Source organism: Hypanus sabinus, chromosome 6 (assembly GCF_030144855.1).
Source record: "Hypanus sabinus isolate sHypSab1 chromosome 6, sHypSab1.hap1, whole genome shotgun sequence".
NCBI classification, from domain to species: Eukaryota; Metazoa; Chordata; class Chondrichthyes; order Myliobatiformes; family Dasyatidae; genus Hypanus; species Hypanus sabinus.
Genome location: NC_082711.1, coordinates 121543939 through 121571738, shown reverse-complemented (window position 1 = coordinate 121571738; position 27800 = coordinate 121543939). Strand labels below are relative to the sequence as shown.

At 44.9% G+C, this 27800-nt stretch overlaps 1 protein-coding gene across 11 annotated transcripts in view; it reads left to right on the top strand.

The window, feature by feature from the left end:
* The window catches only part of LOC132395802 (NACHT, LRR and PYD domains-containing protein 3-like), a 99533-nt gene that overhangs the window by 39727 nt on the left and 32006 nt on the right, over positions 1 to 27800 (top strand). The window lies entirely within an intron of this gene.

Below are 27800 nucleotides of genomic sequence, written 5' to 3'. Positions count from 1 at the left end.
TTTAGAAGGGTTCAAGTAAAATGCCTGTGAAATTGCATAAAGTTCACAAATGGAGATGGCAAATACATAAAAAATGAGAGTTATTTTTTAACTAGAAGTGTGAATAATACGACACAGAAACAAAAAAATCTGTTCATATAGAAATACAAACTAAAATAACAAGGTTAAACCACAAAAAAAAGTTTGCACATCAATTCAACAGTCCCTTCCTCCCCTCTCATTTGCTAATGCACTTAGCACCTTAGGGCAATTTACTGCACCCAGCTATTGTTCCAACCCATGTTCCTTTGAGATCTGGAGGAATCATGTATCTTCAGCAAAGACAGCAATAAATCATTTGTTGAATTTTGCACATTTCCATTAACCCTGTGTGACTGTGGTTTGATAAGTTGGCTTTTCACTGTTCATAACCACCAGTAATTTGCAGAAGATTTTGGAAACTGCTGTATATTTGAGTCCTAGGAGAGCCAGAGTTTTCCAGGGAACTACATCTGTGTGGTGCATCAGCTGCAGCTCCTTTCAGACTAGGTTAGGGATCTGGAGCAGCAGCTGGATGATCTGCGGCTTGCTCTGGAGAATGAGGAGATGATCACAGTTACAGGGATGGAGTCACCCCGAAGTTGCAGGAGACAAGTGTGACTGTCAGGAGAAATGGAAATGTGAATAGGCAGTTAACACAGGGGAATACCACCAAGACTTGATTACTGGTACTGAGCATAAGACATAGGAGCAGAATTAGGCCGTTTGGCCCATTGAGTCTGCTGGACCATTCAATCATGACAAATGCTTTTTGCCGCCCTCAGCCCCACTTCCCTGCCTTCTCCCAGTAACCTTTGATGATCTTTGAGGAAAGAGAAACAGAATAAAGGGTGTGAAGGTAGAAGGGCTAAATGCGAGTACATCAATGCAAGAAGCATCAGGAACAAAGGTGATGAACTGAGAGCTTGGATACATACATGGAATTATGATGTTGTGGCCATTACAGAGACTTGGCTGGCACCAGGGCAGGAATGGATTCTCAATCTTCCTGGCTTTCAGTGCTTTAAATGGTATAGAGAGGGGGGAAAAAGCAGAGGATGGGTGGCATTACTGGTCAGGGATACCATTACAGCTACAGAAAGAGTGGCTAATGTACCATGACCCTCTTTTGAGTCAGTATGGGTAGAAGTTAGGAACAGGAAGGGAGCAGTTACTCTATTGGGAGTATTCTATAGGCCCCCTGGTAGCAGCAGAGACACCAAGGAGCAGATTGGGAGGCAGATTTTCGAAAGGTGCAAAAATAACAGGGTTGTTACCATGGGTGACTTTAACTTCCCTAATATTGATTATCCAATGGTTTAGACAGGGCAGAGTTTGTCAAGTGCATCCAAGACTGATTCCTGTCACAGTATGTTGACAGGCCAACTGGGGGAATGCCATACTAGATCTAGTATTAGGTAACAAACCAGATCAGGTCACAGATCTGTCAGTGGGTGAGCATCTGGGGGACAGTGACCACTGTTCCCTGGCCTTTAGCATTATCATGGAAAAGGATAGAATCAGAGAGGACAGGAAAATTTTTAATTGAGTCAGGGCAAATTATGAGGCTATAAGGCTAGAACTTGTGGGTGTGAATTGGGATGATGTTTTTGCAGGGAAATGTACTGTGGACATGTGGTTGATGTTTAGGGATCTCTTGCAGGATGTTAGGGATAAATTTGTCCTGGTGAGGAAGGTAAAGAATGGTAGGGGGAAGGAACCATGGGTGATGAGGGAGGTGGAGAATCTAATCAGATGGAAGAAGGCAGCATACGAGGTTTAGGAAGCAAGGATCAGATGAGTCTATTGAGGAATATAGGGTAGCAAGAAAGGAGCTTAAGAAGGGGCTGAGGAGAGCAAGAAGGGGGCATGAGAAGGCCTTGGCGAGTAGGGTAAAGGAAAACCCCAAGGCATTGATCAATTATGTGAAGGACAAAAGGTTGACTGGAGTGAAAATAGGACCGATTAGAGATAAAGGTGGGAAAGATGTGCCTGGAGGCTGTGGAAGTGAGCGAGGTCCTCAATGAATACTTCTCTTCGGTACTCGCCAGTGAGAGGGAACGATGACGGTGAGGACAACGTGAGTGAGGTTGATGTTTTGGAGCATGTTGATATTAAGGGAGAAGAGGTGTTAGAGTTGTCAAAATACATTAGGACAGATAAGTCCCCGGGGCCTGACGGAATATTCCCCAGGCTGCTCCACAAGGTGAGGTGAGGGAGGAGCAAAGGGAGGTACATGTCCACAGATCCCTGAAAGTTGCCTCACAGATAGGGTAGTTAAGAAAGCTTATGGAGGGTTAGTTTTCATAAGTTGAGGGATAGTTTAAGAGTTATGGGGTAATGACGCATCTTTATAAAACTGGTTAGGCCACATTTGGAGTACTGTGTCCTGTTCTGGTTGCCTCACTATAGGAAGGATGTGGAAGCATTGGAAAGGGTATTTATTTATTTAAAGCATTTACCAGGATTCTGCCTAGTTTAGAGAGTATGAATTATGGTTAGACATTAAGGGAGCTAGGGCTTTACTCTCTGGAGCAAAGGAGGATGAGGGGAGATATAATGGAAGTATACAAGATATTAAGAGGAAAAGATAGAGTGGACAGGCAGCGCCTCTTCCCCAGGGCATCACTGCTCAATACAAGAGGACATGGCTTTATGGTAAGGGGTGGGAAGTTCAAGGGGGATATTAGAGGAAGGTTTTTTACTCAGCGGTTGGTACGTGGAATTCACTGCCTGAGTCACTGGTGGAGGCAGAAGATACACTAGTGAAATTTAAGAGACTACTAGACAGGTATAGCGAGGAATTTAAGGTGGAGGGTTATATGGGAGGCAGGGTTTAAGGGTTGGCACAACGTTGTGGGTCAAATGACCTGTTCTGTGCTGTATTGTTCTTTGTTCTTTTGTTCTTAAAAGCCTGTCAAGCTCTGCCTTAAATACAGCCTGGCCTGGCCTCCACAGCTGCCTGTGGTAATAAATTCCACCACCCTCTGACTAAAGAAATTTCTCCACATCTGTTTTAAATGCCCCTCTACCCTGAGGTTGTGGCCTCTTGTCCTCGACTTCTTTTCTTCCCCCCCCCACCCCAACCAAGTGAAACATTCTTTCCACATCTACTCTGTCTAGGCCTTTAAACATTCAAAAGGCTTCAATGTGATCATTCTTCCCCACGCCCCCACCACCCCCCAGCACCCAATCCATCCAAATTCCAGCAAGTACAGACCCAGAGCTATCAAACATTCCTCATATGATAACTTTTTCATTCCCGGTAACATACCTGTATACCTCCTCTGGACCCTCTCCAATGCCAGCACATCTTTTCTAAGATGAGGGGCCCAATACTGTTCAGAATACTCAAGGTCCCTGCTTTTGTATTCTCGACCTCTTGAAATGGACGCTAACATTGCAATTGCCTTACTCACTACCTGTGCTACTGGCAGGTTAACCTTTAGAATATTCTGCACAAGGACTCCCAAGTCCCTTTGCATCTCAGATGTTTAGATTTTCTCCCCATTTACAAAATAGTCTGCATAATTATTTCTTCCACCAATGTGCATAACCATTCATTTTCTAACATTGTATTTCAACTGCCATTTCCTTACCTATTCTCCTAATCTAAGTCCTTCTGGAAGCTCTGTGTTTCCTCAACCCTACCTGTCCTTCCACCTCATCTGCAAACTTGGCAACAAAGCCATCTATTCAATCGTCTAAATACAACATAAAAAGAAGCGATCCAAACATCGACGCTTATCGAACAACAGTAGTCATTGGCAGCCAACCAGGAAAGGATCCTTTTATTCTCCCTCGCTGCCTTCTTTCAATCAGCTAATGCTCTAACCATGCCAGTAGCTTTCCTGTAATACTGTTGTAAAAAAAATACTGCAGATAATGATCAAACACGAGGAAATCTGCAGATGCTGGAAATTCAAACAACACACACAAAATGCTGGTGGAACACAGCAGGCCAGGCAGCATCTATAAGGAGAAGCACTGTCGACGTTTTGGGCCGAGACCCTTCGTCAGGACTAACTGAAAGGAGAGATTCTAAGAGATTTGAAAGTAGTGGGGGGAGGGGGAAATGCAAAATGATAGAAGACCGGAGGGGGTGGGATGAAGCTAAGAGCTGGAAAGGTGATTGGCGAAAGTGATACAGAGCTGGAGAAGGGAAAGGATCATGGGATGGGAGGCCTCGGGAGAAAGAAAGGGGGAGTGGGGGAAGCACCAGAGGGAGATGGATAACAGGCAGAGTGACGGGCAGAGAGAGAGAAAAAGAAACCAACTAAATATGTCAGGGATGGGGTAAGAAGGGGAGGCCTTTTATATATTGGTGAGACCCGACACAGACTGGGAGACCGTTTGGCTGAACACTTACGCTTGGTCCGCCAGAGAAAGCAGGATCTCCCAGTGGCCACACATTTTAATTCCACATCTCGTCCTATTCTGATATGTCTATCCATGGCCTCCTCTACTGTCAAAATGAATCCAAACTCAGGTTGGAGGAACAACACTTTATATACCGGCTGGGTAGCCTCCAACCCGATGGTGTGAACATTGACTTCTCTAACCTCCATTAATGCCCCTCCTCCCATCTTACCCCATCCCTGACTTGTTTTTCTCTCTGTCTGCCCATCACTCTGCCTGTTCTCTATCTCCCTCTGGTGCTTCTCCCCCCGCCCCCCCCCCCCGCCTTTCTTTCTCCCGAGGCCTCCTGTCCCATGATCCTTTCCCTTCTCCAGCTCCGTGACACTTTCACCAATCACCTTTCCAGCTCTTAGCTTTATCCCATCCCCTCCGGTCTCCTCCTATCATTTCGCATTTCCCCCTCCCCCCACTACTTTCAAATCTCTTACTATCTCTCCTTTCAGTTAGTCCTGACGAAGGGTCTCGGCCCAAAACGTCGACAGTGCTTCTCCTTATAGATGCTGCCTGGCCTGCTGTGTTCCACCGGCATTTTGTGTGTGTTGTCTGCAGATAATGATGATTAGTGAGGCACAGAGATCTGTATTTACTGACAAGTATGTTTATTGTTTAAACTAGCAAATACGTGAATTCATACACTAAATTCCGTGTGTGCGCATGCCCCAAGTATCCCTAACTCTTCTGAATAGTCAAAGAATAGCAAAGATATTACCCGGGCAAAGGAGTTTGCACTGGCCGGGTGTTCCGCGTTGTCCCGATTCACTCGCCAAGTGTTTCACACAGAGTTGCTCACACTTGTATATGCGATGGTTATTCTTCGAAGTTACCACTGCCAGCACAAACAAAGGGTCCACTTTTATATCCATTCCTTATAGACAATAGACAATAGGTGCAGAAGTAGACCATTCGGCCCTTCAAGCCTGCACCACCATTCTGAGATCATGGCTGATCATCTGCTATCAATACCCTGTTCCTGCCTTGTCCCCATATCCCTTGATTCCCCTATCCATAAGATACCTATCTAGTTCCTTCTTGAAAGCATCCAGAGAATTGGCCTCCACTGCCTTGCGAGGCAGTGCATTCCACACCCCCACAACTCTCTGGGAGAAGAAGTTTTTCCTTAACTCTGTCCTAAATGACTTGCCCCTTATTCTTAAACCATGCTCTCTGGTACTGGACTCTCCCAGCATCTGGAACATATTTCCTGCCTCTATCTTGTCCAATCCCTTAATAATCTTATGTTGCAATCAGATCCCCTCTCAATCTCCTTAATTCCAGCTTATACAAGCCCAGTCTCTCTAACCTCTCTGCGTAAGACAGTCCGGACATCCCAGGAATTAGCCTCTTGAATCTACGCTGCACTTCCTCTACAGCCAGGATGTCCTTCCTTAACCCTGGAGACCAAAACTATACACAGTACTCCACGTGTGGTCTTACCAGAGCCCTGTACAAATGCTAAAGGATTTCCTTGCTCTTGTACTCAATTCCCTTTGTAATAAAGGCCAACATTCCATTCGTCTTCTTCACTGCCTGCTGCACTTGCTCATTCACCTTCAGTGACTGATGAACAAGGACTCCTAGATCTCTTTGTATTATTTCCTTACCTAACTCTACACCATTCAGATAATAATCTGCCTTCCTGTTCTTACTCCCAAAGCGGATAACCTCACACTTATTCACTTTAAACGTCATCTGCCAAATATCTGCTCACTCACCCAGCCTATCCAAGTCACCCTGAATTCTCCTAACATCTTCATCACATGTCACACTGCCACCCAGCTTATGCAGACTTGCTGATGTTATTCTCAATGCCTTCATCTAAATCGTTGATGTAAATCGTAAACAGCTGTGGTGCCCTGTGGCACCCCACTAGTCATCACCTGCCATTCTGAGAAACACCCATTCACCGCTACCCTTTGCTTTCTATCTGCCAACCAGTTTTCTATCCATGTCAATATCTTCCCCCCAATGCCATGAGCTCTGATTTTACCCACCAATCTCCTATGTGGGACCTTATCAAATGCCTTCTGAAAATCGAGGTACACTACATCCACTGGATCTCCCTTGTCTAACTTCCTGGTTACATCCTCGAAAAACTCCAACAGATTAGTCAAGCATGATTTGCCCTTGGTAAATCTGGACCTGGGGATTTGTTAGCCTTCAGTCCCATCAGTCTACTCATCACCGTTTCCTTCCTAATGTCAATCTGTTTCATTTCCTCTGTTACCCTATGTCTTTGGCCCATCCATACATCTGGGAGATTGCTTGTGTCTTCCTTAGTGAAGACAGATCTGAAGTACTTATTAAATTATTCTGCCATTTCTCTGTTTCCCATAACAATTTCACCCAATTCATTCTTCAAGGGCTCAACATTGTTCTTAACTATCTTCTTTCTCTTCACATACCTAAAAAAGCTTTCGCTATCCTCCTTTATATTCCTGGCTAGCTTGTGTTTGTACCTCATTTTTTCTCCCCGTATTACCTTTTTAGTTGAGTTCTGTTGTACCTTAAAACTTTCCCAATCATCTGTCTTCCCACTCATCTTAGCCTTGTCATACTTTTTTTTAATGCTATGCAATCTCTGACTTCCTTTGTCAACCACTGTGGCCCCTTTTCCCCTCCCCCTTTGAATCCTTCCTTCTCCAGGGGATGAACTGATTTTGCACCTTGTGCATTATTCCCAAGAATACCTGCCATTGCTGTTCCACTGTCTTTTCTGGTAGGATATCTGTCCATTTAACTTTGGCCAGCTCCTCCCTCATGGCTCCATAGTCTCCTTTGTTCAACTGCAACACTGATACCTCCGATCTGCCCTTATCCTTCTCAAATTGCAGATAAAAACGTCACTACCTCCTAATGGCTCCTTTACTTCAAGATCGCTTATCAAATCCTGTTCATTACACAACACTAAATCCAGAATAACCTTGTCCCTGGTCGGCTCTCGTACAAGCTGTTCCAAGAATGCATCCTGTAGGCACTCTACAAACTCCCTATCTTGGGGTCCAGCACCAACCTGATTCTCCCAGTTCATCGGCATGTTGAAATCCCTCATAACTACTGTGACATTACCTTTGCCACATGCCAATGTTAACTCCCTATTCAACTTGCACCCAATATCCATGCTTCTGTTCGGGGGGCCTGTAGACAACACCCATTAGGGTCTTTTTGCCCTTACTGTTCCTCAGTTCTATCTACACAGACTCTACTTCTCCTGATCCTATGTCCCCCCCTTGCAAAGGACTGATTCTCATTCCTCACCAACAGGGCCACCCCACCCCCTCTGCCCACATTTCTGTCCCTTCAATAGCACGTATACCCTTGTACATTCATTTCCCAGGTCTGATCTCCCTGCAGCTGTGTCTCCGTTATCCCAACAACATCATAGTTACCCATTCGCACCTGAGCTTCAAGCTCATCCGCCTTATTTCTGACACTTCATGCATTCAGATATAGAATTTTTAGCCCATTTCTCCTCTGTCTGTTTAAATCGCTGCCTATTGTGCTTAACCCAGCTCCCCGAACTCCCATGGGGCTATACGCCCCTTGAATTTTGTTGTCCTTCCTAAATTTACTTATTCTTTCTGCACATTTAACTCCCATATTCCGTCAGACCATCCCTCTGTACATGAGTCCTCCTTATCACTTGTTCTGCCTCACCTTTCTCTACTACACACTTAATATTCCGGAACCGTGTAGTCCCCACCTGTCCTTTATTCTCCATCTCGCTATATCCTCTCTCACATTCTGGATCCCTGACCCCTACAAATTTAGTTTAACCCCCCCCCCCCCCTGAGCAGCACTAGCAAACTTTCCTGCAAGAATGTTAGTACTGCTCCAGTTCAGGTGTAAACCGTCCCGTTGGAACAAATCCCACCTTCCCTGGAAGAAAGCCTACTTATCTGAAAATCTGAAGCCCTCCCTCCTGCACCATCCTCTCAGCCACGTATTAATCTGCTTAATCCTTCTGTTCCTTGCCTCACTCGCACGTGGCACAGGTAGCAATCCTGAGATTGTTACCCTGGAGGTCCTGCCCTTCAGCTTCGCACCTAACTCCCTGAACTCACTACACAGGACCCCCTCACTCATCCTACCCATGTCGTTGGTCCCTATATGGACCACAACATCTGGGTTCTTGCCCTCCCTCTCGAGAATAACCTGCACCCTATCTGAGATGTCCCGGACCCCGGCACCAGGGAGGCAGCATACCATCCGAGACTCGCAATCTTCCCCACAAAATCTCCTATCTGCCCCCGACTATAGAATCCCCTATCACTACTGCTCTCTTCTCTTCTCTCCTCCCCTTCCTAGTCGAGGGTCCAACCTCAGTGCCAGAGACAGGACCACTGCAATTCGTTCCTGGTAGGTCATCTCCACCAACAGTATCCAGTACGGTATACTTATTTTTGATGGGAACGGCCACAGGGGTGCTCTGCTCTTTCTGTCTGCTCCCCCTGCCTCTCTTGACTGTCACCCATTTGCCTACCTCTTGTCTTTTCGGTGTGACTACCTCCCGATAACTCTTATCTATCTCTGCCTCTGCCTCCCGAATGACCCGTAGTTCATCCAGCTCCTGCTCCAATTCCAACTCGGTCTGATAGGAGCTGCAGCTGGATGCACCTTTTGCAGGTGTGGTCATCAGGAACAACTGTGTTGACTCTGACCTCCCACATACTGCATACGGAGCACACCACTGCTCTAACTGTCTCCCTCATTACCTGATCCCAGATTTGTCAGAATAAATGAAAAAAGTACCTACCAACCTTACCTTTTTTACCTCAGCAAGCACGTACTCAGGCTCACTGATTTCCTCTCACCAAAGTCCCCTTGCGCCGAAGTCCGCTGAGCCAAAGCCCAGCACTCTGCTGCCCGCACCGACAACTCAAATATCACATTCCAGTGTCATTGTCTGCAGGTCATGTGTCTGTCCTTTAACACCTTGTTATTGGCTCTGCTCCAAGCCAGCATCCATTTCAAAGATTCAAGATTCAAAAACTTTATTGTCATTCCAACCATACATCAGCTCTGCAGGGCAGAATGAGACAGCATTTCCCAGAGGCAAGTGCAATCATAACATAACGAAAACAACAATAAATAGTAAACACCAAACAATAAACAGTAAAACACAACAGCCACATGTCAGTTAAAATCAAGTTATAAGTGTCCAGTGCAAGTTAAAAGTGTCCAAAGCAGAGTCAGGTAGAGCAGCTATTTAGCAGTCTGACTGCCTGTGGGAGGTCGCCTTGTGTTTTTTATTTTGATGCTCCTGTAACTTTTGCCTGATGGCAGAAAAACAAACACTTCATGGAGAGGGTGTGAGGGGCCTTTAATGATGTACCGTGTCTTCTGGAGGCATCGACTCTGAAAGAGGTCTTGGACAGAAGGTAGGGAGACCCCAATAACCTTCTCTGCTCCCCTAACCACCCTCTGCAAGGCTTTTTTGTCGGCAGCACTGCAGCTGGAGTACCAGGTTGTGATGCAAAAGGTCAGCACACTCTCAACCACTCCTCTGTAGAATGTAGTTAAGATGTTAGTGGGGAGTGATACTTGTTTAAGCTTCCTCAAAAAGTGCAATCTCTGCTGGGCTCGTTTCACCATCCCAGTGGTGTTCCTGGACCAGGTGAGATTGTCCGAGATCTGCACCCCAAGGAACTTGATGTTTTCCACTCGCTCCACTGTGGAGCCACTGATGCTGAGCAGTGTGTGCTCAGGCTGAGGCCATCTGAAATCGACGATCATCTCCTTGGTTTTGGTGACATTAAGCATCAAGTTGTTGTCACTACACCAGCTCTCTAGGTGTTTGACCTCCTCCCTGTACATTGTTTCATCATTTTTGCTGATGAGCCCCACCACTGTGGTATCATCAGCAAATTTAATGATTTGTTGCCCTTTTCCCATCAAGTGACAGGTGATAATTTCTGGCTGTTTGTTCTCAATCAGCAATGAGCTCGAATCACTCCAGGCAGGCACCAATCTCAGCATTTACAAACCTGCATGTTGTAGCCAACCAAAGAACATCTCACAAATAACTTCTTATTTGGAAATGATCTCCAGTCCAGCAGATTACCTGAATAATCATTGTGTCTTTAAAACATTGATCACGCTCAGCATGTCAAACTCACAAAATGGAGAATAGAAAGTCTTCACAAAATGGTAGCCTCCATCCCCAAGCATGGGGCAAGAACAAAGACAAATCATCTGTCTGCTTCCACTGCCTTTGATTCATTTGAATTCTCTGATTTGCAGATTGCCATTCTTTTTGGCTAACAATACCATGGGCTCTTTCTGTGGTAAGCAGCCTTGTGTGACATCTTGTCAAAGTCCAAATGTACAACATCCACTGCATCCCCTTTAACTATCCTACATATAATCTGATCAAAAAGTTCCTGTAGGTTTGTCAAGTAGGATTTTCCCTGAAGAAACTATGCTGACTTCGTACTAACTTGTCCTGTGTCACTAAGTATTCCATTATCTCATCCTTAACTATTGACTCCAACATCTTTCCAGCCACTGAAGTCAGAAAAATTTATTTTCTGCTGCTTCCCTCTTTTATTAAAGATTGAAATGACATTTGCAATTTTCCAGTCCCCTGGCACCATGCCAGAGTCCAATGGTTTCTGAAAGATCATTACTAATGCCTCCATATTCTAATGCTACCTCTTTCAGAACCCTAGGTGGCCCGGGTGTCTTGTGTAACCTTATATATTTCAGCTTTTTAAGTAGCTTCTCCTTTGTAATAGTAACTGTACTCATAGAAACAGAAACATAGAAAAACTACAGAACAATACAGGCCCTTTGGCCCACAAGCATAACATGTGCCAAACATGTATGTACTTTAGAAATTACCTAGGGTTACCTATAGCCCTCTATTTTTCTAAGCTCCATGTACCTATCCAGGTCTCTTAAAAGGCCCTATTGTATCAGCTTTCACTACAATTGGCGGCAGCCCATTCCATGCCCTCACCACTCTCTGCGTTTTTTTTTAAATGTACCCCTGTCATCTCTATACCTATTTCCAAGCACCTTAAAACTGTGCACTCTCATGTTAGCCATTTCAGCCCTGGGAAAAAGCCTCTGACTCTCCCTATCCACACGATCAACGCCTCTCATCATCAGGTCACTCAACCTATTCTCATAAGGCATGCTCCCTAATCCGGGCAACATCTTTGTAAACCTCCTGTGCAACCTCCTATGGTGTCCACATCCTTCCTATAGTGGGATGACCAGAACTGAGCACAGTACTCCAAGTGGGGTCTGACCAGGGTCCTGTATAGGTCCTATATACTTCTCGGCTCTTAAAACTCAATCCCATAGTTGATGAAGACCAGTGCACTGTATGCCGCCTTAACCACAGAGTCAGCCTCACACTTATCTGGGTTGAACTCTATCTGCCACTTCTCAGCCCAGTTTTGCATCCTATTGATGTTCAAAGGTCAAGTTTAATGTCAGAGAAATGTATGCAATATACATCCTGAAATGCAAAACATCCATGAAAAGAGAGGTGCCCACAAAGAAGGAATGACAGTTAAAACGTGAGATACCCCAAAGTCCCACCAGCTGCCCTCTCCTGCGCATAAGCGGCAGCCAGCAACAATCCCCCCACCAACCAAAAAAAGCAGGCATCGGTACAGTCACCAAGCCCAAGTGTGTGCTAAGTGATCGCAAAGACACAGACCAAAATTACACCATAAGCTTCACATTTCATCAGAATTTGACAACCCACAGATTCTCTCTCCCTGGCAAGGGAGAGTGGGGTGTACCCCATTTTCACAGTGACAGGAGACACAATAACATCCCACTGGTTTACAATCTTAAAAGTCCACTTCATGCTTTTTTCGAGCTCTGTGTCGGAAGATCGCAAAGACTTCTGTCCCTTGATCCGCCCATCTCCAGAGTCCCAAGATCTTAGGCTTCTGAACAACATTGAGATTCTCAGGCCAAACCCTTGGCATGTCAAATAAGCAGCCAGTTGTGGAATTCGGAGAATAGGTCCCATTTCCGCAAAGAACTGAAGCCTGCATGTAAATCTAGGTCAGGGTCTTCAAGAGAACCCTGAAAGGAAAAAACAAGTGTTAAAGGTAGAAATAGAGCTGTTTCTGAAGCTACAAGCAAAGAAGTCGCCATTGGGCACCATCATTCCTCTTGAGCTCCACCCCACTGTAACCTCTGACAGCCCTCTACACTATCCACAACACCCCCAACCTTGGTATCATCAGCAAATTTACCAACCCATCCATCCACTTCCTCATCCATGTCATTTATAAAATTCATGAACAGTAGGGATCCCAAAACAAATCCTCAAGGCACACCACTGGTCACCGACCCCCAAGCAAAATATGACCCTGACCCATCTGCAACCACTCTTAGCCTTCTGTGGGCAAGCCAGTTCTGGATCCACAAAGCAATGTTCCCTTGGATCACATGCCTTTTTACTTTCTCAGTAACCCTTGCGTGGGGTGCCTTATCAAATGCCTTGCCGAAATCCATATACACTACATCTACTGCTCTACCTTCATTGTGTGTAGTCACATCCTCAAAAAAATTCATTCAGGCTTGTGAGGCATGACCTGCCTTTGACAAACCCATGCTGACTGTTCCTAATCATATTATGCCTCTCCAAATGTTCATAAATCCTGCCTCTCGGGATCTTTTCCATTAGCTTACCAACCATTGAAGTAAGACTCACTGGTCTTTAATTTCCTCGGCCATCTCTACTCCCTTTCTTGAATAACAGCTGCAAACCCACAATGCTCTGGAACCTCTTCTATCCCATTGATGATGCAAAGATCATTGCCAGAGGCTCAGCAATTTCCTGTCTTGCCTCCCACAGTGGCCTGGGGTACATCTTATCCAGTCCCAGTGACTTATTGAACTTGATGCTTTCCAAAAGCTTGAGCATGTCCTCTTAATGTCTAAATGCTCAGGCTTTTCAATCCACTGTAAGTCATCTCTACAATTTCAGATACATAATTCCCTGAAAGTAGCGTCACAGGTAGACAGGGTTGTAATGAAGGCTTTTGGCATCCTGGCATTCATAAATCAAAGTATTTGAGTATAGGAGTTGGGATGTTGCGTAAGACATTGGTGAGGCCAAATTTGGAGTTTTGTGTGCAGTTCTGGTGGCCTAAATTTAGGAATAATATCAGTAACCTGGAAAATATAGGAAACCTACAGCATAATACAGGCCCTTCGGCCCAGAAAGTTGTGCCGAATATATCCCTACCTGAGAAATTGCTACGGTTACCAATAGCCCTCTGTTTTTCTAAGCTCCATGTACCTATCTAAAAATCTCTTAAAAGACCCTATCTCCACTACCGTTGCTGGCAGCCCATTCCATTGCACCACTCTGAGTAAAAAAAACTTGTCCCGAACATCATCTCTGTTCCTACTCTCCAGCACCTTAAATCTGTGTCCTCTTGTGGCAACCATTTCAGCCCTGGGAGAAAGCCTATGACTATCCACAAGATCAATGCCTCTCATCATCTTATACACCTCTATCAGGCCACCTCTCATCCTCTTGTCACTCCAAGGAGAAAAGGCTGAATTCACTCATCCTATTCTCATAAGGCATGCTCCCCAATCCAGGCAACATCCTTGTAAATCCCCTGTGCACCCTTTCTGTGGCTTCCACATCCTTCCTGTAGTGAGGTAACCAGAACTGAGCGCAGTACTCCCAAGTGGGGTCTGACCAGGGTCCTATCTAGCTGCAACATTACCTCTCGACTCCTAAGTTCGATTCCACGATTGATGAAGACGCATTCTTAACCACAGAGTCAAACTGCGCAGCTGTTTTGAGCGTCCTATAAACTTGGACCCCAAGATCCTCCACACTGCCAAGAGTCTTACCATTAACACTATATTCTGCCATCATATTTGACATACCAAAGTGAACCACCTTACACTTACCTGGGTTGAACTCCATATACCACTTCTCAGCCCAGTTTTGCATCTTATCAATGTCCAGCTGTAACCTCTGACAGCCCTCCACACTATCCACAACACTCCCAACCTTTGTGTCATCAGTAAACTTACTAACCCATCCCTCCACTTCCTCATCCAGGTCATTTATAAAAATCACAACGCAGAGTAAGGGTCCCAGAACAGATCCCTGAGGCACTCCACTGGTGACTGACGTCCATGCAGAATATGACCCAGCTACAACCACTCTTTGCCTTCTGTGGGCAAGCCAGTTCTGGATCCACAAAGCAATACACACAAAATGCTGGTGGAACACAGCGGGTCAGGCAGCATCTATAGGGAGAAGCACTGTCAACGTTTCAGGCCGGGACCTTTCATCAGGACTAACTAAAAGGAGAGATACTAAGAGATTTGAAAGTAATGGGGGGGAGGGGGGAAATGCGAAATGATAGGAGAAGACCGAAGGAGGTGGGATGAAGCTTAGAGCTGGAAAGGTGATTGGCGAAAGTGCTACAGAGCTGGAGAAGGGAAAGCATCATGGGATGGGAGGCCTCAGGAGAAAGAAAGGGGGAGGTGGGGAGCACCAGAGGGAGATGGAGAACAGGCAGAGAGAAAAAAAACCAAACAACTAAATATGTCAGGGATGGGGTAAGAAGGGGAGGAGGGGCATTAACGGAAGTTAGAGAAGTCAATGTTCATGCCATCGGGTTGGATGCTACTCAGCCGGTATATAAGGTGTTGTTTCTCCAGCCTGAGTGTGGATTCATCTTGACAGTAGAGGAGGCCATGGATAGACATATCAGAATGGGAATGGGGCGTGGAATTAAAATGAGTGGCCACTGAGAGATCCTGCTTCCTCTGGAGGACTGAGCGTAGGTGTTCAGCCAAACGGTCTCCCAGTCTGCGTTGGGTCTCACCAATATATGAAAGGCCACTCCGGGAGCACCGGACTGCGGTGCTCCCGGTGGAGTGGTATACTGCGTCCGGTCTGGTGCTCCAGCACATCTGCTTTCTTAATTTCCACATGCTGAAGCTTTTCAGTCTGCTGAAAGTCATCACTACAATCACCAAGATCCTTTTCCATGGTGAATACTGAAGTAAAGTATTCATTAAGTACCTCTATTTCCTCTGGTTCCATTCACACTTTCCCACTGTCACACTTGATAGGTCCTATTCTTTCACTTCCTATCCTCTTGCCCTTCACATTCTCGTAGAATGCCTTGGGGTTTTCCTTTATCATGCCCGCCAAGTCCTTAACATGGCTCCTTCTGGCTCTCCTAATTTCTTTCTTAAGCTCCTTCTATTAGCCTTATAATCTTCTAGATCAGTGGTTCCCAACCTTTTCTGTGCCCCACACCCCTAGGAAATGTTTGATTAATGCTCGCACCCCTTACAAAAGTAATACCACATTTGAAGATGAAGAAGTCTAATTTCTAATTTTTGAACCACATACAATACTGCAGGTGAAAAAATTGAACTTAAATAAGCTTTTAACTCTGCATAAAATGCAAATATAAATCGACAATTAGATTCTAATTTATTCTGAAAAAATTGTAAACAGTAAAATCAATCCCAATTGTGAACATAAAATTCAATGACTTCTTTGCACCTGCTTCCCGTTCATAATTTTGTCAAAACGTGGAACTTTATTGCTGACTGAGATCCGCAGGTCTGCTTGTGGATTCAGGCGATTCCTAGATTTTGTTTTGATTGATAAAAGAGAACTTAATCCAGATGGAATTAGGACACGGAGTGCTTTTCCACCAAGTCTTGAGAACATAACCAGTGCTGCACACCAAAACTCCTCCAAAGTCTTGCTTTCAAATTGCATTTCAAGAGCTCGATTTGTCCGCAAATCAATAAGATCTTCCTTCAGCTCTTCATCATCTGACGTTTTCTCCCAAATTGTAGGAATATGGATTCATGATCCATTCTTCTGAAATCTTCAGGTCTCCGGCAGCAAAATATTCATCAAATGATTCTGTCAGCATTTCCAAATGAGCCACAATTTCTTCACGCACGTAGGAGTTATGGATCCAGCATCATCAACCATCTCTTCCAGTGAAGGAAAATTTGAGAGACTGCCTCTTTCCATCCTTTGACACCCGAGACATAACTTTTCTTTGAAGGCATTCAACATTTCACAAGCCTTCAATATGCTTATCCCTTTTCCTTGAGGAGAAACTCACAGGTCATTCACATGAGTGAAAATGTCAGCTAAGTAAGCCAGCATCTGGGCGAATTCCTGTGATTCCATTGCCCCAACTAGATCACATTCATGCTGCTCCAAAAAACTGATTTCTTCCCATAGTTCAAAGAAGCAGGTTAAAGCGTGTTCTCGTGACAACCAACGGACTTCTGTGTGGAAAAGCAAAACTGAAAGCTCACTTCCCAGATACTCAAAATGATTTGAAGATGCAATGGTTCAAAGCACGCCCCCGATCCAGTTGATGATCTTCACACAAGTATCAAGGACTTGCTTCAAATTTGGAGGTAATCTTTTTGATGACAAAGCATGCCGATGAAGAAAACAATGGGTAACTTGCAAGTCTGGAATCTCCTTTTTCATCAATGCAGAAAAGCCAGATTTATTTGTAAGCATTGCAGGTGCTTCATCAGTGCACACAGATCCAATGACTTTGATATCTAAATCATGTTTGGCAAAGAAGTCTTTCACTAGCTGCATCACATCCTTTGCAGTCGTGTTTGTTTTCAGATCTTTACAAAACAGGAAATCTTCATTTACAGCACCATCATTGACATACCTCACTAATGTGATGAGTTGACTACAACTGGAGTCATCAATTGACTCATCCAACTGAATAGAGATTTTAAGAGGACTAGCTCTGACATCTGAGATGACTTGGTCCAAAATATCTTCACTCATATCACTGATTCGGTGGTGAATGACATTATTTGATAGGGGCACCTATTCAAATTTTTTTCTTGCTTCTTTGCCCAGGATAATTGTCGCCATTTCCAGTGCACGTGGCTTGATGAGATCTTCTGCAATTGTAAGGGGCTTCTTGGATTTGGCCACTTTATATGCCACTTGGTATGAAGCAAGAAGTAGTGGTTTTTCAACAGAAACAAAACCTAATTTTGCAAGAGTTCCTTGTGAATCAAAATGAGCTGTTTTGATTTTCAATGACCCAACATCATGTCCTTCAACATCAGCTCCGCCATGCTTGTTCTTGAAGTGCACTTGGAGCTTGGATGGCTTCAGATTTGAGTTGGAAAACACAACGCTACAAAGAATGTACTGGGGTTTTTGCAAGCCATTATTTCTTGTTGTGCAAGTGAAACCAAAGCACACATAGTCATCATTTCATTTCCTTCTTTTTGACATGATGAAGGGTTAAGGGTAAAGAGAAAAATATGAGCTAATATGAGAAAAACTATCTGACTAATTCAAGGATGACCGCTTTACTCAACCAGACACACCTATAGCAAAGTATCGTGAGAAATACACTTTCGAATATTATATTATGATATTATCTGCAGTTATGCCAAGATAAATCGTCAGGTGGAAATGCTACGGGGACGCAACGCGACTTATTAGGCTATTCTCTACTGAATTTACACACCTATTTCTGATGATTACCGGAGATATGAACTCCCATCACATGATTCAAAGTCGTCGGTGCTAACCATGATACTGTGGCGACCCATTTCCTAGCGTATCCGAACCGACTCACAATTAGATAGCCTACGGGGGTTTGCGAGCACAGAGCTTTGGAGCCTTTGCGCCATGGGGAGCCGGTTGACAGAGGCTTAAAAGTGAGGCTGAAGTTTTCGAATAAAGTTTTTTCTTCGACTGCAGTTACCGACTCCGTGTCGTAATTCTAGCGCTGCGTGTAGCACACCGCTACAATACCTCCTCAACTAACACAATCCTAAATTATCAACGATTCAACAAAAAAACCTTTTATGAGAAGAAAAACATTTGAAATTCAAAACTTCTTTAATGCATTGAGACAAATACGAATGAATGACTTCAGCTGCTTTTTATCAAAATGCGGCTTTTTAAAATTTTATGATTGAATAATTTACCTACTGTCTGCGGGTTTGGTTTTAATGTGAAGTCGTTACTCGATGGTTGATTCAGGATGTATAAAGATTTTGACATTATGAGATGATTTTTAACTTGAGATGTAACTTTGCAGCTGACACTGATGAGACTCCTCAACTCTGAGGTATAACTTCCAGGTAACACTGATGAGAATCCACAATGCTGACTCAGGCAGCGGGAGACTGGAGTGAGTTTACATCTGTCTCGACTGGGGCAGTGGGAGACTGGAGTATGCTTGGGACAAACGTTACTACCACTTCTCAAGGCACACTGGCAGCTGGCTGAGTGATGACTCGTGACCTGTCACTCAAGGACACAAGCCATTCTTTGTCGCACCCCCTGAAATTCCATCTCGCACCCAGGTTGGGAACCCCTGTTCTAGATCTCTTAACATTACCTAGCTCTCTGAACCTTTTGGAAGCTTTTCTTCTCGACTAGATTTATTACAGCCTTTGTACACCACGGGTCCTGTACCCTACCATAACTTCCCTGTCTTATTGGAATGTACCTATACAAAACTCCACACAAATATTGTCTGAATATTTGCCACATTTCTTCTGTACTTTTCCCTGAGAACATCTGTTTCCAATTTAAGCCTCAAATTTCCTGCCTGATAGCCTCATAATTCCCCTTACTTCAATTAAATGCCTTTCTAACTTGTCTGTTCCTAATCTCTCTCCAATGCTATTGTAAAAGAGATAGAATTGTGATCACTATCACTATTTCCAAAATGCTGTCCCACTGACAGATCTGACACCTGACCACGTTCATCTCCCAATACTTCAAGTACAGCCTCTCTTAGGCTTATTTACATATTGTGTCAAGAAATCTTTCCGAACACACTTAAAAAAACTCCACCCTACCTAAACCCCTTGCTCTAGGGAGATCCCAATCAATATTTGGGAAATTAAAATCTCCCATCATGAGAACTCTGTTATGATTACAGCTTTCCGGGATCTGTTTCCCTATCTGCTCCTCAATATCCATGTTACTATTGGGCGACCTCTGAAAACACCCAGTAAAGTTATTGACTCCTTCCGGTTCCTAACCTCACCCACAGAGAATCCATAGGCAATCCCTCCATAACGTCCACCTTTTCTGCAGCTGTGATACTATCTGTGATCAGCAGTGCCATGCCCCCACCTCTTTTGCCTCCTTTCTGAAATATCTAAAACCCAGCACTTGAAGTCACCATTCCTGTCCTTAAGCCATCCAAGTCTCTGTAATGGCCACCACATCATACCTCCAAGTAATGATCTGCGCTCTAAGCTTATCCGCTTTCTTCACAACGCTCCTTGCATTAAAATTGATATATCTCAAACCTTCGGTATGAGCACATCCCTTCTATATCACCTGCCTATCCTCCTCCTCGCACTGTCTACAAGCTTTCTCGATTTGTGAGCCAACAACTTCTTACCCAGTCTCTTCAGTTCGGTTCCCACCCCTCGACAATTCTAGTTTAAACTCTCCCTAGTAGCCTTAGCAAACCTCCCCACCAGGATATTGGTCCCCCTGGGATTCAAGTGCAACCCGTCCTTTTTGTACAGGTCACACCTGCCCCAAAAGAGGTCCCAGTGATCCAGAAATCTGAATCCCTGCCCCTGCTCCAATCCCTCAGCCACGCATTTATCCTCCACCTCATTCTATTCCTATTCTCACTGTCGCGTGGCTTAGGCTGTAATCCTGAGATTATTACCTTTGCAGTGCTGCTTCAAAACCCTTCCTAACTCCCTGTAGTCTTTTTTTCAGGACCTCTTCCCTTTTCCTACCTATGTCATTGGTACCAATATGTACCACGACCTCTGGCTGTTCTCCCTCCCACTGCAGGATATCTTGGACCTCATCCGAAACATCCCAGACCCTGACACCCATCACCGAGTTCAGAGAAGATTTACTGGGATATTGCCGGATCTTCAGGAGTTGAGCTACAGGGAAAGATTGAATAGGTTAGGACTTTATTCCTTGGAGCGTAGAAGAATGAGGGGAGATTTGATAGAGCTTCACAAAATTATGAGGGGTATAGATAGTGAATGCGAGTAAGCTCTTTCCACTGAGATTAGGAGAGAAAAATATGAGAGGGGAAAGTCTGGGGGGAGCTGAGGGGGAGCTTCTTCACTCAGACTGGTGGGAGTGTGGAATGAGCTGCCATCTGACGTAAATGCAGGCTCACTCTTAATTTTTAAGAATAAACTGGGTAGATACATGGACAGGAGAGGTCTGGAGGGTTATGGACTGGGTGCAGGTCAATGGGACTAATGGAATAAAGTTTTGACTCAGACTAGAAGGGCCAAATGGTCTGTTTTCTGTGCTATAGTGTTCTATGCTTCTACAATTGCTAAGATCATTTTCCGTAGTGAATACTGAAGTGAAGTATTCATTAAGTACCTCAGCTATCTCCTCGAGTTCCATACACATTTTTCCACTATCACATTTGATTGGGCCTGTTCTCTTGCGTCTTTTCCTCTTGCACTTCGCGCACTTGTAAAATGCTTTGGGGTTTTCTTTATTCCTGCTCACCACGGCCTTCTCATGGCCCCTTCTGGCTCTCCTAATTTCTTTCTTAAGCTCCTTCCTGCTAGCCTTATAATCTTCTAGATCTGTATCATTACCTAGTTTTTTGAACCTTTTGTAAGCTGTTTTCTTCTTGAGTAGATTTTCAACAGCCTTTGTACACCACGGTTCCTGTACCCTACCATGTCTCATTGGAATGTACCTATGCAGAACTCCACACAAGTATCCCCTGAATATTTGCCACTTTTCACTGAGACCATGTGTTCCCAATTTATGCTTCCAAGTTCCTGCCTGATGGCTTCATATTTCCCCTTACTCCAATTAAGCGCTTTCCTTACTTGTTGTCCCTGTCCCTCTCCAGTGCTATGGTAAAGGAGGTAGAATTGTGATCACTATCTCCAAAATGCTCTCCTACTGAGAGACCTGACACCTGATCAGGTTCATTTCACAATACCAGATCAAGTACAGCCTCTCCTCTTATAGGCTTATCTACATATTGTGTCAGCTAACCTTTCTGAACACACCAAACAAACTCAACCCCATCTAAACCCCTTGTTCTAGGGAGATGCCAATTATATTTGTCTCTCTATCTGCTCCTCAATGCCCCTGTTACTATTGGGTGGTCTATTTAAAAAAAACCAGTAGAATTATTGACCCTTTCCTGTTCCTAACTTTCACCCACAGAGACTCCGTAGACAATCTCTCCATGACTTCCTCATTTTCTGCAGATGTGACACTATCTCTGATCAGCAGTGCCACACCCCCACCTCTTTTTCCTCCCTCCCTATCCTTTCTGAAACATCTAATGCTTGGCACTCTAAGTAACCATTCCCGCCCCTGAGCCATCCATGTCTCTGTAATAGCCACAAGATCATAGCTCCAAGTACTGATCCATGCTCTTAGCTCATCTGCTTTATCCATGATGTTTCTTGCATTAAAATAGACACATCTCAGAACTTCAGTCTGAGCATATCACATCTATCACCTGCCTATCTTCCCTTTCGCACTGTCTTCAAGCTTTTTCTGTTTGTGAGCCAACCGCCGCTTCCTCCTTCTCTTCAGTTCAGCTCCCACCCCTCAGCAATTCTAGGTGAAACTCTCCCCAATAGCCTTAGCAAACCTCCCTGCCAGGATATTGGTCCCCCTCGGATTCAAGTACAACCCGTCCTTTTTGTACAGGTCACGCCTGTCTCAGAGGTCACAATAATCCAGAAATCTGATCCCTGCTCCAATCCCTCAGCCACACATTTATACTCCACCACTCTATTCCTATACTCATGATCATGTGGCACAGGCAGTAATCACGAGATTACTACCTTTGAGGTCCTGCTTCTCAACTTCCTATCGTCTCCTCCTCTTTCCGACCATATCATTGGTACCAATATGTATCATGACCTCTGGCTGTTCACCTTCCCACTTCAGGATATCGTGGACACAATCAGAAATATCCCAGACCCTGGCACCTGGGAGGCAAACCACCATCCGCGTTTCTTTCCTATGTCCATAGAATCGCCTGTCTGACCCCCTAACTATAGAGTCCCCTATCACTGCTGCCATCCTCTTCCTTTCCATACCCTTCTGAGCCACAGGGCCAGACTCTGTGCCAGAGTCATGGCCACTGTTGCTTTCCCTAGGTAGGCGCCCCCCCCCCCCCCGCCCCAAACAGTACTCAAACAGGAGTACTTATTCACTCTCTTCCCTCATACCCTTCAACACCTGGCACACTGCCAGTGTTTTCCACAGTGAAAACTGATGGGAAAAATACTCAATAAATTCATCAGTCATGTCCTTGTCCCTCATTATTTCTCTAGCAGTCCTGTATCCTCTTTCATCTGTCTTTTATTTGTTACATCCTTGAAAAACCTTTTACTATCCACTTAGATATTTTTTGCCAGTATGTTTTCATATTTCATCTTTTCCCTCCTAATACTTCTTTTCATTGTTCTCTGTAGGGTTTTAAAAGCTTCCCAATCCTGTCTTCCCACTAATTTTTGCTTTGTTGTATGCCCTCTCTTTTGCTTTTACATTAGCTTTGGTTGTGCTATGGTTGTACTATTTTGCCATTTTGAGTATTTCTTTGTTTTTGGAATACATCTATCCTGCACCTTCCTCATTTTTCCCAGAAACTCATGCATTTGCTGCTCTGCTGACATCCCTGCCAGCAGCTCCTTCCAATTTACTTTGGCCAGCACCTCTCTCATATCACTGTAATTTCCTTTACTCCACTGAAATACTGCTACATCAGACTTCACATTCTCCCTATCAAATTTCAAGTTAATCATATTTGGTCACGGGCTCCTCAGGGTTATTTTATCTTAAGCTCCCTAATCACCTCCGGTTCATTAAATAACACCCAATCCAGAATAGTTGATCCCCTTATAGGCTCAACAACAAACTACTCTAAAAAGTCATCACATAGGCATTCAATAAACTCACTTCTGATCCATTTCCTTTCTGATTTTCCCAATCAACCTGCATGGTGAAATCTCCCATGATGATCATAACACTGCCCTTTTGATATGCCTTTATTGTTTCCTGTTGTAATCTGTGGCCACATACCAGCTGCTGTTGGGATGCCTGCATATGCTGCCACCTGGGTCCTTTTACTCTTGCAGTACCAGGAGAGATTGAGATTGGGACTGTAATTGCTGGAATTCAGAAGAATGAGAAGAAACATGTAAAATTATGAAAGGGATAGATAAGATAGAGGCAGGAAAGTTGTTTACACTAATTAGACTAGAACTAGGGGACTTAGCCTCAAGATTCAGGGGTGCAGATTTAGAATGGAGATGAGGAACTGTTTTTCCCGGAGGGTGGTGAGTTTGTGGAATTCTCTGCCCAATAAAACAGTGAAGGCTACCTCAGTAAATATATTTCAAGACAAGGTTGGATAGATTCCTGCATAGTAGGGGAATTAAGGGTTATGGGGAAGGGGCAGGTAGAGATGAGTCCATGGCCAGATGAGCCGTGATCCTGTTGAATCGTGGAGCAGGCTCGACGAGTCAGATGGTCGGTCTACTCCTGCTCTGATTTCTTATGTTCTGAGCTGAATGTCCAAGGTTACACATTGTATTGGAGGGATGGGAAGACTGTTAACAGTGATCAACCCAATGTAATGAAACAAGTGCCACAGTTGATTCTTTTCCACCTTTATTAATAGCAAGCTATGAGAGAGAACCCTCCTTCTGCACTCTCACAGTCAGCCACGGAGGTCTCTCTATCAAAGCAGAGAGAGAGTTTTTTTTACCATCTTTGTCACGCATGCAGAAAACAATTTCTAGCTAACCCCCACAGTTACATGTCTTGCAACAGTGATAGTCCGAGACAAAGACCACTTAATCACCTCAAACAAAATAGTCAGTCAGGTAAGTGAACTATTGATACAAAAGGACGATCAGTTTGATAGACACTCCAGCCACTTTAATTAAGAAAGGAATGCCCTCCTGGTTTGCTGGAGCCAGAACTTAATTACAAAGATAAGAACATCCAGGGACTTTTATGCTTTAATTAAGAAAGGAATGTCCTGTCTAATCTCCATCAGCAAATGCCTTTTGTCGAATCCAAAAGGTGTGAAAAATCAGAAGACTTTATCTCACTCCAAAGAGCAGCTATTCAAACACGCTGCAGCAATTCTCAAACGAGAATACACAGACTCAACCTTAACCATTATTTACAGGAATCTGAGAATTTCCCTTGAGACTTTATCAGGCTGAGTGGGTGGTATGGCTCCCCATCTAAGAAAAGATGTGCTAGCATTGAGAGGGTTCCGAGGGGATTTTCCAGGATGATTTTGGGAGTGAAGGAGTTACACAAAGAACGCTTGATACTTCTGGGTCTGTAAATACTGGCATTTAGAAGGATGAGAGGGGATCTGATTGAAACCTTTTGAATATTGAAAAGCCTAGGCAGGTAGATGTGGAAAGGATGTTTCCCACGGTGGGGGAGTCTAGGACAAGAAGGCATAGCCGCAGGATAGACGGGCGTCCATTTAGCCAGAAGGTGGTAAATTTGTGGAATCTATTTCCACAAGCAGCTGTGGAAGCCAGGTCATTGGGTGTATTTCAGGTGGAGATTAATAGGTTCTGGATTGGCCACAACATCAGAGATTACGGGGAAAAGGCCGGGAAGTGGGGCTGAGGGTAAAAAGCATCAGCCATGATTGAATGGTGTAGCAGACTTGATGGGCCAAATGGCCTAATTTTGCTCCAATGTCTTGTGGTCTTATGGTCTAAGATTTCAGGTAAAACAACTAATTTTTGGTTAAGGCAGCTTGCTAACTTGGGGATCTAACCACTAACATGAATTTAGAACATCTAACAGTACTGACAGGCCCTTTGGCTCATAATGTTGTAAGCCAATCAATTGACCTACTGTGACATCAATCTAAAGACAAAATACTGTGCAGATTCTGGGGTCAAAGCAACAAGCACAACACGCTGAAGGAACTCAGGAGGTCGGGCAGCATACATGGAAATGAGCAGTCAACGTTTTGGGCTGAGACCCTTTGTCAGGACTGAAGAGGGAGGGGACAGGGGCCCTATAAAGAAGGTGGGGGGAGGGTGGGAAGGAGAAGGATGGTAGGTGCCAGGTGAAAAACCAGGAAGGGGAAAGATCGAGGGGTGGGGGAGGGGAAGCAGGGAGTGGATAGGCAGGAAAGGTGAAGAAGGAATGTAAGGGGAAAGCAGTATTGGTAGTAGTAGGAGGCGGAACCATGAGGGAGGTGATAGGCAGCTGGTGGAGGAGGCAGAGTGAAAGTGGGATGGGGGAAGGGAGGGGGAGGGAATTACTGGAAGTTGGAGAATTCAGTGTTCATGTCAAGGGGCTGGAGACTACCCAGACGGTATATTATCCTCAGCAACATCCGTCACCTTCAACAGGACTCCACCACTAAGCACATCTTTCCCTCTCTACCCCTCTCCACTTTCCCTCTGCGACTCCCTGGTCCACACATCCCTCCCCACAGATCTCCCACCTGGCACTTATCCCTGCAAGCATAAGTGCTACACCTGTCCTTACACCTCCTTTCTTACCACCAATCAAGGCCCCGAACAGTCCTTCCAGGTGAGGCAGCACTTCACATGTGAGTCTTTTGGGGTCATCTGTTGCATCCGGTGCTCCCAGTGCGGCATCCTCTACATCAGTGAGACCCGACGCAGATTGGGGGACCACTTTGTTGAGCACCTCTGCTCCATCCGCCACAACAGACAGGATCTCCCGGTTGCCACCCACTCCAGCTCTGCTTCACATTCCTATTCGGATTTGTCCATACATGGCCTCCTGTACTGCCGTGACGAGGCCAAACTCCGGTTGGAGGAGCAATATCTCATATACCATCTGGGTAGTGTCCAGCCCCTTGGCATGATCATTGAATTCTCCAACTTCAGGTAATTCCTTCTCTCTCTGTTCCTCCATCTCAGTTTCATTCTGCTTCCTCCTTCAGCTGCCTATCACCTCTCTCATGATTCTGCCTGCTACTACTACCCATAGTGCTTTCCCCTTACATTACTTCTTCACCTTTTCTGCCTATCCCCTCCCAGCTTCCCTTCCCCCACCCCTTGATCTTACCCTTTCCTGGTTTTTCACCTGGCATTTACCAGCCTTCTCCTTCCCACCCTCCCCCCACCTTCTTTAAAGGGCCCCTGTCCTCTCCATCTTCAGTCCTGACGAAGGGTCTCAGCCTGAAACATTGACTGCTCGTTTCCACGGATGCTGCCCGACCTGCTGAGTTCCTCCAGCGTGTTGTGCGTGTGACATCAATCTAACTATTCCCTCCCACATAGCCATCAATTTTGCTCTTATCTGTATGCCTGTTGAAGAGTCTTTCAAATGTCTGTAACGTATTTGCCTCTACCACCACCCTATCAGGTTGTTCAGACCCTGGGCTGATGGTACAGCCCATCTGAACTTACATGAGAATAGTCCTTTCTGCAGTCAATTGTGGATAGGGTGAGGTGGCAGTGTCTGAACCTCAGGTTAACATTTATATTTGCCTACAAAACATGGTGAATACAGCCAAGTCTGTCACAGAAAAAGAACACCTTCTCCTCTGTGCATATCAATAAGAAGCGTTGCCAAAAAAAAGAAGCATCCATCATCAACGACCTCCTTCACCCAGACCATGCTCTGTTCTCACTGCTGCCATCAGGAAGCAGGGTATAGGAACCTCAGGTTCCACACCACCAGGTTCAATAGACTTCAATAGGTACATTTAATGTTAGATAAATGTATACAATATACATCCTAAAATTCTTCTTCTTGGCAAACATCCACGAAAACTGAGGAGTGCCAGAAAGAATGAATGACAGTTAAAGGTTAGAACCCCAAAGCCCCCCCAGCTCCTCCCTCCATGCATAAGAGCAGCAAAGTGACAATCCCCCCTCCCCCACCAGCATCCTCCAAGCGTGCAGCAAAGCATCATAAAGACACAGACTTTCAGCACCCCAAAGACTACTCGTGCACCCAGTAATTTGACATACCATAGGCTCTCTGTCTCCCAAATAAGGGATAAAAGGTGTCCCCCTTTCACAGCGAGAGAGGAGACATAGCTCTCCGATTTATAGTGTCAAAAGTCTGTTGCATCTCTCTTTCAGAGCTCTGTGCCCAAAGAACCCGGATGTGTGGGCACAGAGCCAGTAGCTAGCTCGCTGATACCAAACTTTGTGTACCCCCACAACAAATCAGGTGGCAGCACCAACCTCGAATCAGCCCACCTCCAGAGCCACAAAAGTCTGGCACCTGGAATGCGTGCTCATGTTTTAGCCCACATCCCTGGCATATTGAAAAGCGGCTGGTCATGAGGCCCTGAGAGCGGGTCCCATTCCTGCAAAGAACCAAAGTCAGCGTGCATCTTTGGGTCAGGGTCTTCAAA